This window comes from Lagopus muta, chromosome 1 (assembly GCF_023343835.1).
Source record: "Lagopus muta isolate bLagMut1 chromosome 1, bLagMut1 primary, whole genome shotgun sequence".
In the NCBI taxonomy this organism is placed as follows: domain Eukaryota; kingdom Metazoa; phylum Chordata; class Aves; order Galliformes; family Phasianidae; genus Lagopus; species Lagopus muta.
Genome location: NC_064433.1, coordinates 2,455,005 through 2,467,445, shown reverse-complemented (window position 1 = coordinate 2,467,445; position 12,441 = coordinate 2,455,005). Strand labels below are relative to the sequence as shown.

The 12,441-nt window shown below is 49.0% G+C and overlaps 1 protein-coding gene across 11 annotated transcripts in view; it reads right to left on the bottom strand.

Moving 5' to 3' along the window:
• PLXNA4 (plexin A4) overlaps positions 1 to 5,553 on the bottom strand; it is a 446,249-nt gene extending 440,696 nt beyond the window's left edge. For 9 of the 11 annotated variants that reach the window (XR_007380141.1, XM_048956708.1, XM_048960813.1 and 6 more), the window contains exon 1: positions 4,004 to 4,243. The gene's annotated coding sequence lies outside the window, so the exon portion shown is untranslated. Of the gene's footprint in view, positions 1 to 2,889; positions 3,169 to 4,003; positions 4,244 to 5,533 lie in introns of those variants that run through there. The other 2 variants (XM_048959145.1, XM_048958372.1) reach the window with 2 other exon arrangements.
• Positions 5,554 to 12,441: the final 6,888 nt, after the last annotated feature.

The window sequence follows — 12,441 nt, the reverse complement described above, 5'->3', positions numbered from 1 at the left end:
AAGGAACTTCAAGGTTCATCAAGCTCCAAACCCCCAGCCGAGGCAAGGCTGCCAACCTCCGCATTTAATACCAGACCAGGCTGCCCGGGGCCCCATCCAACCTGGCCTTGAACACCTGCAGGGACGGGGCATCCACAGCCTTTCTGGGCAGCCTGTTCCAGCACCTGAACACTCTCATAATAAAGAAATTCCTCCAGATAAAACTTGACAAAACATACTAATGAAAAACAAAGAAAGGCAGACATCTCTAGTGGGATGAATCAAAAAACCACCACAAAGAGGAATGCCAGTTCCAGAAAATCGCCATGCAGACTGTCAGCATCACAACACACCTCAATTTTGCAATGATTGCCTCATTTCCAAGGGTTATTAAAAACATTTTACACACAATTTCAAACACGGAAACCAAAGTTCATGGGAACACAGTTGCCCCATGGCCCATGTGCTCACCCAGGATGAGCTTTTCTCATTCTTAAGCATCTATCTGTCATCTGAATTGCAAAAATTTCAGTCTTAACAATGTCTTGTTCTGACCATGCATTACTTTTGGCTGTTGAAGCACAGGCTAAAGGGCAGCAGACCACTCACTGCTCTCACATCAAGGACTGTTTGTGGCTCAGCCTGTATTTCATGGTAGTGAGTGAGGAGTCCCACCAGTAAATGGGGCTCAGACGGAGCCTCCTGCCTCTCTGTGCCTCAGTTTCCCTTATTTTTTTTTTGGCAGAGAAATGAGTGAAAAACATCTGGAGAGCCCTGTGTATGTATTTCTGCTTCGTGCTGTTAGGATCTTTTTTTTTTTTTTTTTTTTTTTTTTTTTTTTTTTTTAATGTAGGCTTCTTGAGAACTCCAACCTAAGGGATATAAAGTGCTTTTCAGCCTGATGACAGCCATGCATGGAAGCACGCCCACCACTAACATCCTGCAGTAAGTCAGCAGTGCTGCCCAGACTCAGTGCAGACGGGAAGTCTCGTAGCCTTGGGCGCCTGGAGGGGCTGATGTCCATTAACGGAGCCTTGCAAGCCATAAGGAAGGAGTCAGAAAGAGCCCTCTGAAGTCTCTGTTCAACTCTGGTGGGAAGCAGAAAGGGCTTTTATTTTATCTTATTTTTTAAGCGCCAAGACATTTCAGGGTTTTACAATGGGAACCAATCCAAATACCCCCAAATAATGCGTTCTTAGCTGGGGAGGGGTAGGACATGAGGCTTTGGAGACCCATCACTGCTGCAGTGCAGGGTGACGCTGGGTTTCAGTTGCCATCAGCAATGTGAGACTTCACTTTACAGGGGTATTATGACAAATAAACCAAGAAGAGTCAAGAGATTCCCAGGATAGATGATCGTAGGAAAGTCACCGTGCCTGAAAATGTCTACACGCAAAGCCAAGCCACAAACTTTGGCACTGCTAGCTCCAAAACTCAAAAGCTCTAACACCCTCCCAGTGCAGGATCTGAATGCTAGTGAGTAGAACACGAGCTCACCATGCCAGCATCATTCTCTGCTTCTTAGAAAGATTTTCAGAGTTCACTTCCAAATAAGAAATTAATTCCTACGCAGTGTTAACCCTCAATACACCTGAGCATCCTAAGACCTTGCAAAGCTTTTCATCCTCGGGCTCACAAACGCTCAAATCAAAGCTCGGTGCTCCGTGAAGGAAGCAGGTTGCATTGCACTGCATGAAGGAAATCAGGAGACAAAGCAATTCAGGAAAAGCAGAAAGGCAGTACAAAAGGGGCTCCAGCATCCCTCCTCCTCTCCCCTCCTCTCTGCCTTCCTGCTGCCCCCCGGGATCTGCCTGCTGAAACTGCTGCCTCCCCAGCTTCGCCGTGCCGCAGCCATGAGTCTGTCTAGCACTGCGAACACAGCAAGGCAGGCTGGCAGGTGAAAGCTTGGATATTTCCTCTCCCAGTGGAGAAGTTCAGCATCTCTCTTAGGATTCTCGCTAGCACTCAGCCCTCCGCTGGCCAGGCTCACTGATTTAACGGCAGCCTTCAGCGCCTACCAGGCAGCAACGATCATCAAGAGAAAGCTTCCCAACAGCACTGTGATTGATCATCAGGCTGTATTCTAAAACACCCGTCTTGGATATAAACAACGCTTAGATCATGCAGCTGTCATCTATTTTGCATCGTATCGAGATCGCCGGGCGCCACGCATGGAAGAAGGGATGGGAAGGAAAAGGCTCAGAGTGGTCCTCCAGGAAAGGAGACACCCCCACAGAGGATGGGTCTGGGCAGGGGATGGAAGAAAATCCCTGACTTTCATGGTGGGGTTGCGTGTTACAACCTGGCTGTGCACGGAAAGCAGGCACACATCTGTTGCTCTGCTTGAAGCCTGGCTCCGGCAAAGGGTCCCACGCACAAACAAACAAACACACACGTAAAGCGCGGCTCTCATCCCTGAAACCTTAAAGCAGTGGCTCAGCTAGGGGAGGGAAGCACCTAATCTCACAACAGGAGGCACACGCTGTAATTAAAATCACAGAGACCCCATGCTCCAGCAGTCCCACCCGCTCGCGGATTTAACCAGCTCCTATAATTAAGACCCAGGTGAAGCAGAAGGCAGATAAAGAAGTTAGCATGCTTTATGCCTTCTGAAATATTTGTGCATGCTCAAGATAAGACCCCAAAAGGCTGCAAAAAATCCCCTCACACCATCACTGTTCCCCTAGGAGCATCGCTGGCAGCCCAGGTCCAAACCTCCCTCTCTCCGTCACTCTACCCTGGACCTGAGCATCCTCGCCCTGCCCAAAAACCTTGCATCCCGATGTCGGAAGGAAGCCATGAAAAATCAGGTGTGTTTCCAGCGAGCTGCCTGGCGTGGCTGGAGGGCGAAGCAGAGCAGACGTGGGGTGGAAGTTTACAGGGAGAGGAGCGCGGCCGCGAGCTTCCCACCTGGTCACTTCCACGAAGCCAAATCCTTTGGGTCCGACGTGGTGAAGGCTGAGTCCCTACCCTGAGCCAGGAGCAGATGGGGCCCCAGGAGGAGGGTTTCCTCTGGGCTGGAGATGGAGCAGCCACATGCAGCCGCTCCAAACCCAAACAGCACTTAGCCCTGCTGGGGCTGAGCAAGTGGGTTTGTTTATCTGGGAGGAACTCATCTGCTGCTGGAGTATTATATTTCCACCAAAACCATGTGCAGCTCGGTGTTTAGATCACTTCTCCTTGTCTACATCATTTAGGGGCATATGTCTGATAAACGGAGAGCATCAATACGCAGGTTTCGGTTGCAGCACACACACACACACATGCACGGAGGGAGGGGAGGGTTTATCAGCACCGATTCCGCAGCCGGGATTTAGGCAGCCGAAGTCCCCAGCACCTCGAAGGAAGGGAAATGATGGGGATCACCCCCTTCTCGCTCAGGTGTTCCCCACCGGGGGTGGCCCCTGTCCCCATCGGTCACCCGGGAGGATCCGATCTTCCCTGAGAAAAGGGCTCTGCCTCCAGCTGCAGCCTCGTCGGGAAAAGTTTGCAAATGCCTCCAGCCCGGAGGTGGCAATGGGGCACGGAGGGGGGAAAATAACCCCCCCGGGAGGAGGAAAACCGCTGCCGGGAGTAGCCAGGAGCTGCGACGCCGGAGCTCCTTCCTTCGGGGAGAAAAGTTGAGCTTTGTGCAAAGGGAGGAAAACCACCGAGGACGCGGGTGTGGAGGCAGGGGGGGGAGAGGGGGGGATGGGGGGGACAGCGGGCAGCGCGTTCCCTTCGCTCTGAGGGTGCGGAGGATGGAGAATCCTGGGGGCTCCCCGCAGCGACCCTCCAGCATCCTTCCCAGCCCGGAGGGGCCGTGCCCAGCAGCCCACGGTTCAGCCCCGCTGTTCGCAGGGGGTCCCCGCCCGCCGGCTCTGACCCCCTTCCCACGGCCCTATGGGTGGGGAGAGGCGGTGGGGTTTCCCCTCGAGGCCCCCCCCAGCCGTTCCAGGTGCATAGGGCAGGTACCGCTGCAGCCCCTCCCGGGGCATCCTCCCCTCCGATCCCCGCTGCCCGAGCAGGGCGGGAGGTTCCTTACCTGGGAAAGCTCCTCGCTTGCTTTTGGGTGGGTTTATATATATAAATATATATATTATTCTTTTTCCCCTCTCCTTTCCCCCCACTTCAGTCTTCAGAGCAGGCGCCGCATTGACACTGCAGATGGTCTCTGTGTGTGTGTGTGCGTGTGCGTGTGTCTCTCTCCAATCCCAAATACTCCACGGAGGCGGAACACGGAGGAGCCCCTCTCTCTGCACTGGGCAAACCGTGTCTGGCTCGCCCAGAGAAGCGGGGGGGGGGGGGGGGGGAACACAGCTCCAGTTTTCACTCCCCTCCAACCCCCCCACCCTCCTTCCACACTACACCCTCCTTCTCTTCCCCAAATCACCCCCCTCCCTCCTCCTCCTCCTCCTCCTCCTCCAGCCTTTAAATCAGCGAGGGGGGGGGGGGGGGGGGGCGAAGGGGGGAGGAGGACGAGCAGCCGAGCAGAGCGGGCGGGGGATGCGCTACGGGGCCATACCCGGCTCCGCTCCGCGCTCCGCGGCCGCCGCACCGCTGTCCGCCCGCCGGGGAGGGCTCGCACTGCGGCTGTCTCGCCAGCCCTTCCTCCCTCCCCAGCCCTCCTCCTCTCCAATGGTGGCTGAGGAGCGGGCTTTGACACCCGAGGCTCTTTTGCAAACAGCCGCACACACGCACACACACCCCTCTTCCGAAAAAAAAAAAAAAAACCAACCAAAAACCATATATATATATTAATAATAATAATAAAGCCGGAGAGGTGTGGAAGGGAGGCAACGCCAGCACAGGGATTGATAATAACAATATTTTTTTACAAATCCCTTTATATGATTGTTCTCTCTATCTCTCTCTATATATATTTTTCTTTCTTTCTCTTTTTTTTTTTTTTTTTTTTTTTTTTCCTGTGGCCGCTCGCTCCTCCTTTCACCGAGCCCACCCACCTCTGGGAGAGGGGAGAAAGCGAAACGGGCCGTCTCCACTGGAGAATTGGGATCTGAAGCCGCTTTGCCTCGTCCCGAAGTTTGCAGGGGACGGGGATGAGGACGGGGATGGGGCTGCGAGCGCTGCCGCCGCTCTCCTACAGCAGCATTCGGGCTTCCTTGATTTCTCCCGGTGCCTTCCCTCACTCCTACTCACTACTGACACCTAGGATCTCCAGCTTGATTGGGCTAATTGAGAAATGTGGCTGCCCACCCTCCTCCCCAGCAAATAAATAAATAAATAAATAAATAAATAAAGCAGGGAATCAAACGCATCTCTTGGCTCCTCAACCCCCCTCCCCCCCCTCAGAAAAAAAAACCCATCCCAGCATCGCGGCTCCGGTTGGCATCTGCCTCTCCCTTCCCTCCCTACCCCGTGCACTGCTGCTCTCATCTGGTCGGGACAAAACGATCAGAGCGGGTGTAGGGAGGCTCAGAGGAAGATCAGTTTCTCAGCTTGGGTGAGCAGTAATCCTAAAGAGAGGATGAGAACTGCTCTGCTCTCCGGTTCTTCATTCAGTTCCTGGCAGCTGCAGGAATAACAATGTTTTTTGATAGCTGTTAGTTCTTACCGATGGAGTTTTGCATCCTGGTGTCGCTGATCAGGCTGACCCATGGAGCAGATCCCTGATGGTGAGCTCAACACCCAGACTCCACTCTGCAAATAATACCAGGGCTCTCGGAAAGCAGAGCGAGCAGCAGGCGCCAAGGGAAGCGATGCTCTCAAGGTGTTGCTATAGCACAGCAACAGGGCTGCCTCCCCGCAGAGCCCAGAAGCCACGAGGGCAGGCAGGGAAGGATGGGAGCAATGGAAAGCAACTGGGAAACCTCTGCTTGCAGAGCTCTGGGGTCTGTAGCCAAACACCAAGAAGATGGGCAGGGGTAAAGGGACTCAATTGGGAGACCTCTGCCTGCAGGATTTTGGGCTTGGGTCAAAGGGATCCAGTGGGGAGACCTTTGCTTGCAGAGTGTTGGCTCTGCTCACACTGGGATACCTTGAGGGGGGGGGAGATTCTCCTGCTGCTGCCTCCCACCCTCCCAGCAGGACCCAGGGATGGGTGCTGAAGAGATTCTAAGCAATTCCCACTCTCAGAGGCAATGCCTCTTGGAAATACATCGTACAGCACCAGGACCCCCCTCCTCCCCACAGCCTCAACTATTGACAGGAAATAAAGGCTAATCCATGCTTTGTATTTTTAATTATCTTAAATTTATGCCACCGAACACGGGGGCTGGGGGCTGTCTATTTGCATCCTCCGAGATATTTATTTTGAAGCAAGATCATGTTTTCCTTTAAACTAAGTTTTATCTCCCCAGCGCGTGCCTCTGTGCGCGCGTGTGTGTTTTGCCTGAGCTCTGCTTTACGTTTCCTGATGGATGGATGGGGATTCAGAGCCCTTTTCTTTTTTTTTTAAAGGTGGTGCATAAAATGTATTTATTATTCTTTATCTCCTGCCTCTTGCAAGGAGTCATTTGTTTTCATTCAGAGAAATGAATGCTATGTGAAGCCTGAAGAGTAATAACACAGCAAAATGACAACGGAAGAGCGAGACGGAAATCTGAAAGATACAATGGCAGGTTGGTAACCTCTAAAGATCACTGCTGTTGTGAGCGGTACGGTATTATTTAATGTCCAGTCTGGCTTGCTGCTCTATTTAATAAAACATATGAAAATCTCTGGGAAATTTGGTCTTGCATTTAAAACCCGGCTGTTCTGCTGAAAAGGGATAATCTGGATACGCTGAGATTATTTCCCACTATCTGGCAAGGAGGAAGAAATTAATACGAATTCTTTCTGCTTCTTAAGACAATGACACGAGTCAGTGTACCCCCGGGTTCATAAAGGAGTGACAAATGAGACTTTATTTATAGGCCTTTTAGTGAACTAGGCAGTGGGTTATGGCTGGAAAACCCAAATGACCTCCCCTGACCTGTGAATAGCTGCAAAAAAAGGACTTGAGGACAAGAAGAGCCTGGGCTCATCCCATTGTCATCATGTGATGTTTCACCCATCAGTGTGGTGACAGCAAAGATCATGGGTGAAACCCTAACGGGGCTCAGCTCCAAAGGGCTCAGCATCATCTGGGAAGAGGCAAAATCACTGAATAACAGCATGGCCCGGGTTGGAAGGGACCTCGAGGATCACAAAGCTCCAACCCCCCAATCAACTTGTCTTCACACAGCCAAGCACACCCACACATGCACCCATCTCTCACAGCACCTCTTGGGTCTCCCACTGCCTCCCAAGCACCAACCTCCCCTCCAAAAAAAAAAAACAAAAAAAACAAAAAAACCTGAAAAACAAATAAACAAAGGGAGGCTGTATGAAGCTGTTGCTGTTGTTTCGGCTTGCTTTGTTGTTTTTTTCCCTTTTTTCCCCCCCGCCATTTTACAAGTTTGTTAAATGCAGCCGGTGTTTTAAGTTGCTAAAAGCCGGAGCTGCTCCCTCTCCCTCCCGAACGCTCGTGCGGCTCCGCTAAATCCTACATTGCAGCGCCATCTGCAGCGGCCGCCCTGCAAAACCCGACAGCGGGGCGAGACCCTGCGAGAGCCCCGAGGAGGAGGGGGGGGGGAGGATGAAAGGAGAAAAGCTTCTTCCTCCGTCTGGCTTTTTCACCACCGGCCCTTCCATCTCGTTTCTCGGGTTTGGGAAGAATTGATCTCTCCGCGGATCTGTGCCCGCTGATGGCTTTCTGATGGTTCTGGAGGGTAGGAAAATTGACTGGGAGCTGTTCTGATGCTGGTCCCAGGGCTTTGTGTTAGCTCTCATGACATGGCAGGGAGGGATGGGATCAGCTCTGCCTCACAGAGCAGTTTTTGGGTTAGTTGATGGCTGTCGGGGTTGCTGTGTTGTCATCTGTTAGCAGCTCCGGGAAGGGTCGCGTTAACCCAAAATGAGACAGAAATGTTATGACAGGAAAAAAACAATAAAAAAAATCCTACAAGAGAAGGCGGCTTTCACAGGGAAAAGCAGAGTTTTGCATTTGCTCACCAGCTACTGCCTTGCCCTTCGGTTCAGGTCTCTCTGAAAACAATTTCCAATGATCCTTAAGGCGATTCAACCAATCCTTTGTCAGTTTTTCCTTGTTCCAGGGTGCGTTTGGGGTCTTGGGGTTTGTGCTTTGGTTTATATGAGACACCAGTGGTGTGCGGATGCAGAGCAGCACAGTGCAAGGCACCCTCTCTCCTCTGCCACTCGTTTGCTTCAGGACTTTTAGCAGTCCCTTCCCTTCCCCATCAGTGCTTGCAGGTGTATTTTTGTGAGACTGATTTCTTAGTACATTATTTCTGTAAATAAAACCAAACTTAGTGATAGGCATGAGCCATAGAACCTGCAGGAGCTCAGTGTCCCCTATGCCAGCTTTATTCCCAGTACTCCTTCACATAGGTGTATCTCCAGTCCATGCTAACATCTAGGTTCAACTATTAGATCATCCACTCCAGGTGAGTTTCTGGGTGTTTTCTAGAGTTACTCCACCCAAATTTTGACCCTTCCTTGTAATATCTACATTCCTTTGGATATTTCTCCCATTCCCTCTTTTGTGTCCCTCTGTTGCAGTTCAACCCCACTTCCAACCCACTTTCAATTTGGATATTAGGAAAGATTTCTTCTCTGAAGGAGTGGTCGGGCATTGGCACAGGCTGCCCAGGGAGGTGGAGGAGTCACCATTCCTGGAGTGTGCTAGAAACATGTAGATATGGCACTGTGGGACATGGTTTAGTGGGCATGGTGGGGGTGGGCTGATGGTTGGACTGGATGATCTTAGCAGTCAACCTTAACAATTCTACAGTTCTATAATCTCTGCCTCTCCAGTTCTAGCACAGGTAGAGCCCATCCTTCTTCCAAGTAGACATCAGGATGAGAAAGATGCTTATTCCCATATCCCTTACCCATTGAGAGGGGATTTATCATATGCTCAGAGTGACAGCATCATCTTCATCATCTTCCCATCTTATCCCTATCCCAGCCTCATAGTGCAACTCAAAGCCATCCTTTCACACTCCCTTTTGAATCTCCCCTGGGAACAATTTTTCTCCCTCTCCCTTCAAATATTTGTTGACCATTATCGCTGCCAGTCACACCCAGACTATCATTTGTCCAAAGAAAACAGAAAGAGGATGGCCACAGAAAAGGGGCAGGTGGAAGGAGGCAGGGAGAAATGAGAGCCAGGGGAGCAGTCAGACAATAATGATAAGGGGAAAATAAAACACAGGCTGTGGCTGTTGAACTAAATGAGAGGATGTATGAAAAGGGCTATTTCAGGCTGCAGGAGACAGGCAAAAAGGAATCACAGAATCATAGAATGTCCCAAGTTGGAAGGGACCCATAAGGTTCACTGAGTTCAACTCCTGGTTCCACAAAGGACAGCCCCAAAATCAGAGCGTATGGCTGGGAGTGTTGTCCAAGTCTATGACTGAACTGTTGTCCAGAAAGCAGGCAGGTGGAGCAGTAAGATACAACCAGAGGGTGTTGGGCACACATTATTTTTTCTTCATTTTGGAGGATGGTGCAAGTGGGAAGAGCCACCAATCCCAGATCTAGAGGGCTGAAAAGCATCATCAGGAGTGGGGAGGTGTTCAAGATGGAGGGATGAGATGGAGGAGAGGTGGAGGAAAGGAGAGCAACTGATGAAGGAGAAGGAGGCTGGATGCTGACACTAGAGACACACAGTGGGAAAGGATTCAGCAGGGAGATGCAGCACTCGAATTGGAGGAAATCCAAGGGAAAACAGGACAGCCTAATGAGGGGAAGGGCCTAATCCAGAGATTAGGGCTTTAATTTTGGATTTGAGAGCCTGGCTTGGTCACACTGCTCTGATACTGTTCCTCTGTGATGGTGCTGGCTGGGTCCTCAATGGGTCAGAGAGGACATGCAACAGTGGGTAGGTACAAAGAAAACACAAAAAAGGTCAGAACCATGAACTGCCCAAAGCTTACCAATGAAAGGACATTTCAGAAAGTTTGCCTGTCATCAGAGAGCAGAAAAAGGAAAGAATCTTACAGCTAAGGATATTTCTGAGCTGGGGTATTGTTATATATAAATAACCCCTAGTAGGGGTATTTATAAAGCCTCCTTCCTATGGAGCTTTGACGTTCCCCTTTCTCAGAGAATATCTACCCAGCCACCTACTTCCACAAAACTTTTAGGATGATTGTCTCTATCTGCCCCCAAAAGCAGTGGTGGGTACAGATACACTGCATGGTTGCAATACATGTGTTTTGTTAGCACACAAGGCTGTCAGAAAAAGAAACACAACTACAAACACAAATGAACAAACAAACAGACAAAAAAAAAATAGACAAAGCAGCAAAGCAAGCCCAGCATTTGTGATTTTTTTTTTTTATTATTTCAACTCTGATTCTTATACAATTTCTTGGAAACAGGAGGGAAGGAGAAGGGGGGAGGTTAGCCCATGTTTTTTAGCATGTGGGGTTGGCAGCACACGTGGAGTTACCCACTTAGTGAACGTGGGAGACAGAGAAAAGGAGAAGCATATTCTCATCTAAGGATGTTGTGGGAACCCCAGTGAAGAATAGCTATTCTTATATGTCAGTTTCATCACCATGGTATCAGAAAGGAAGAACAGAAGGAGAAATGACAGAAAACAGGGGGGAGTGGAGCATGACGACTGAAGAAAGAGAAATGGGAGAGGGAAAGGAAAAGTCATTTTCCTGACAAATGATATCACTTCTTAAATCACGAGTGTTTGGTCACCCTGGTACGTTACATTTATGTGGTGCCATTAGCTTCTTCACAAAGCACCTCTTAAAATGCTCCCAGTGTTCACATGTCCTCTCCATAATGCTGAAGTGAGGCTTATTCAACCAGTCCTTCCTCAACCTTCCAAGGAATCCATACATATATGTATTTATTGTAAACCCTATACATTATGTATGTATTTATTCTAAACCCTATTGTTAAAAACGGGACATCTGCATTCTCTGTTTACTAGTAGGACCTATACAATTTTGTTGCCAATCCACAACAGGTGAATTTATCCATGGTTCAAACAAACCATGCTGGAAGGCAGCTTCAAAGGCAGCTGTGACCACTTTGCAGTACTATAACTTGATGGTGTAACATCTCAAGAGTGCAAATTATATTCTCTTCTTCAAAAATCTATTTTTCTAGCCATTCCTGAGTGTATAAAAGTTGCCAAGCAGCTCAGGATAATTCTGTGAAGAATGAGATTCAGCCTTCAGCCATGGGCACTGAGGACACTTATGGCCATTGCAAAAGAGGTTTTGCCTCTGTAGAGGAACAACTTCATACTTTCCAAGTTACCTCTCTGGTCATTCCCATCACCAACAGTAATTTCCATTCTGAGTCATGCTGAGATCTCAGCCTCTCTGCTCTCTCTGGCAGTGAGTTCTTGCTGGCTAATGAGGCTCCATGGACATCAGCTGGAAGAAAACACCTTTCAGGTTTGCTCCCTCACAACTTCCCTGGAAGATCTCCCTCCTTAAAGTGAAGCAAAAACAAGGGTTTACAAGAAAAGGGTGGATATTGCACTAGTGTCAGGTCACAGGCATGAGTTGGTGGTTGGACTTGAAGACCTTTGTGGTCTTTCCAACCTTAATTATTCTATGATTATATGATCTCTCCCAAACCATCACATCCCCTTTTGAGGGGTCTTTTCATTCCGAATTTGTCCCGTGTCTCCTATAATCTGCAGCACCTACTTCACTCCCATTCCCATTTCCATCCAGACAAAGCTCTCCCTGTGCAGGAGTTATCTTGCATCACGAAGTTGCTCAGCACATCAGTCGGAACCTTTGAATAAAATAACCCAACATTATCTCTATAATCCCAGGTCATTTTGTACAACTCCCGGTACCGATGTGTGCGTTAAGGCCTTTGAATTAAATAGTTCTTCTCCATCTCTTTGAAGCCATTTGACTTCTCACCCAAACAACTTGGCAGCAGCATCCCTCCCCCTCCCTCTCCGCCTCCTAACACCTTTTGTGCAAATCCCCACCAAAGAAATAAAAGCTACTGGAGGTGTAAGCTGGCCACGTATGTTGTAACCCTTTATTATCTGGGGAACCCCACTCCAGTGTACGGAGAGATAATGTAAATGGAGTGATGCAGCTTGTCTGATCTGAAGCTGTCTCTGAAAGATAAAATCCGAGGTAAAGCAGAAGCATTTAATAATAATAATAATAGTAATAATAATAATAAAAACACACAAAAAAACCCTCAACACATTGTATATTTATTTTTTTTCCTAAAGAAGAAAACCTTTGTCCTGTCATGGTGTATTATTTTGCCAGCATTATCTCTGTTATTTCTAAATAATTCCGTTTAGTGCTGGTGACGGGTAGGAGGGATGAAATACAAAATCAAATTAATTAGAGTGACCCAACAAACTTGTGTTTGCACTGCGAGATTCAACATGGCAGCGTATCTAGCAGAGAACAAATTGCATTCAAATTAATTTAAGGGAAATAATTTGGGGCATATCAGGTTTATTTAGGA